Source organism: Eptatretus burgeri, chromosome 8, assembly GCF_056783735.1.
Source record: "Eptatretus burgeri isolate ZD-2024b chromosome 8, Ebu_testis_v1, whole genome shotgun sequence".
Taxonomy (NCBI): Eukaryota; Metazoa; Chordata; class Myxini; order Myxiniformes; family Myxinidae; genus Eptatretus; species Eptatretus burgeri.
This window is the reverse complement of record NC_140968.1, coordinates 46616789-46619382: the sequence shown is the minus strand read 5'-3', so window position 1 is coordinate 46619382 and position 2594 is coordinate 46616789. Positions and strand designations below refer to the sequence as shown.

Here is a 2594-nt window from a genome sequence, read left to right as displayed (position 1 = left end):
TTACGATACCATGTACTGTCACGGACTGGCATCCCACATAAGACACACGTGTGAGTTGTTTCTGTATACAGCGTGTATACAATGTATACTGAAAAACCTTTCATTATGAACGTGTTTTATTTATATTCATATCTTGATATAATGATTATGTATCCACGATGTACACGCCGGTCTGCATTTTGTGTCGTGAGGGATAATTTTAATCATATGGATAGTAGACAGCAGAATTATGACGTCATCGCACGAGCACCCTAGAAAAGCACGCACCAGGCGATTAACGCTTTGTAATGATTTATTTGTAAACTATTGTATTGCCTATTCAGAACATAAAAGTATTATGATATATACTTTGTTAGAAATGACACCTTTGCGAAATCCTCCGCGCCGTCTCGACTTTGATATAAATTTACTGTTTTTGAGAATTTACCAATACATTGAAAATTGTGATGATTTTCCAGAGTATCGATATGGAAGAAACGGATCAAGCCGAAATGGTGATACCAGCTCCCAGTGTGTGTATCATATGTAAGACCAGCGGAACGGTTCCGTTAAAACCATTCGATTCCAAGTTATGGGGTTCCATAAAAAAGGCGGCTGAAATTCGAAGGCAGATGTCATCCGACCGCTACAGCGATGCTACATCTGAAATTTTAACACGAGTTGATGAAAGCGAAGCGGTGTACCATACACAGTGTTACAGAACATTCACTGCCGTCAAGCGTCGGTCATCTTCTGGTCCATCAGTTCATGAGCCAACGGCGAAATTACCCACGACGCGACAACGAACTTTCCTACCTGCTACTGACGAAAAAGGATTACTGAAGGGGACATGTTTATTCTGTGGGAAAGTGAGAAAGAAATGGAACGGTGTAGACGAGAAACTGTCCGAATGTTTAACAGCAGATGGTCGTGATGCAATCTTTGCTGCAGCTCCACGAAGCAACAACGAACGAGTGAAATCGGTGGTTCGTGGCGAGGTAGATATTATAGCAAAGGAAGCGCAATACCACAAGTCGTGTCGTCGATTGTTCTTCAAGGAAGTGGACCAATCTGTTGAACAATCTGCCTCCCCACGTACTGGTCGGAAGCTTCATGCGGAAACGTTCGAAACTATGAGAAGGTTGATCGAGACGGAAGTGATCGGAAATTGTCGAGCAATGTTGGCCAGTACGTTAATCGAGCTATATCGCGCGGAATACATTGGCTGTGGCGGTGATGTAGGCATTGAGAATTACTCAGTTCAGACGTTAATGAGCAAAATCAAAGACCGATTCGGTGCGAGATTATCTATCTCTCTCTACGACAAGCGTCAGGGTAATTTTATGTACAACTCGGAAATGTCTGACAATGATGCGCGAGTCAGCTTCCACGAAGATCGCGAGAAATTTGAACATCACGACAGGATTCGCGCAACCGCTCTATATCTACGATCCCTAATCCTGTCGATGCCAACATGTAAAACGCCTACACCCACAACACTACACACATTGAAAACCTGTTCAGCGGAGATACCGGAATCCATCCCTTTGTTCTTCAAAACCATGATCTGCGGGCTACGTGAGAAGAACGAGAATGAAAACATCGAACGAAAAGTGTTAGCGATGTCCTCTGATGCGGTGTATAATACTTCCAAAGGCTCGATTCGTCCTTGGAAACAGACCGTCCTCAGTCTCGGGTGAGGAACACTAACAGGATCAAAACTGGCGCTTCAAATGCTAAATCATCACGGTCATTCAATAAGCTATGATGAGGTGAAACGACTGGAAACAGAGATGGTGTGTTCCGCATCAGAAGAAAACCGCGGTACTCCTGACGGCCTGTCATTGAGAGCTGACCTTGGAACAGGGCTCGCGTGGGACAACTATGACGTCAATATCGAAACATTGGACGGGAAGAACACGCTGCATGCAACGGTTGGAATATGCGACCAAAATCAAGCGCCGATTGAGAACAGCAAACAGAACATCAGCCCAATATAGGTGATGAAAGAAACCGGCGAAGTTTTGTCGGAGAAGAACGGGAGATTCCACCGTACCGGACGCCTCTGAACAAAGCAAAGTTCAGTATCTCTCATCGAGCCGACGTGCAGTTGACCGAAGGACTTGCTCATGGTTTACGACCTATTGACATGTTCTGGTTCCTACAGTCACGCGTTAAGTCGATGCCTCTTTTCAATGGCTACTACTCTCAGTTTGTGACAGACAAACTTCCACTGCCCAAGATTTGTTACATGGATCCCATCGCCAAACCACCAACACAAAACGATGTCGTCCGGGAGACAATGGTCAGGAGTTTAAATGTAGCGTCTGAAACAAATCAGGAATACGGCATAGTAATGTACGATCTTGCTGTAACCCTGAAGGCGTATTCTATTCAAGCTGTTGACGCCCCACTGTTTGATAATCTGCTAATCCTTCTCGGTAATTTCCACGTTGAATTCGCGATGTTCGGTGCTCTCGGCACGTACATCAAGGAATCGGGAGCGGAATATTTGTTGGTAGAGTCGGGTGTATTAGCCGAAGGTTTGCTGATGGGATTCATCCGCGGAAAGTTTTATAATCGATGTACACGAGTTCATGAAATCCTTGCAAACG

The 2594-nt window shown here is 44.8% G+C and overlaps 1 pseudogene; it reads left to right on the top strand.

The window, feature by feature from the left end:
• Positions 1-467: 467 nt before the first annotated feature.
• On the top strand, positions 468-1979 carry LOC147021665 (uncharacterized; annotated as a pseudogene).
• The last annotated feature ends 615 nt before the right edge of the window (positions 1980-2594 follow it).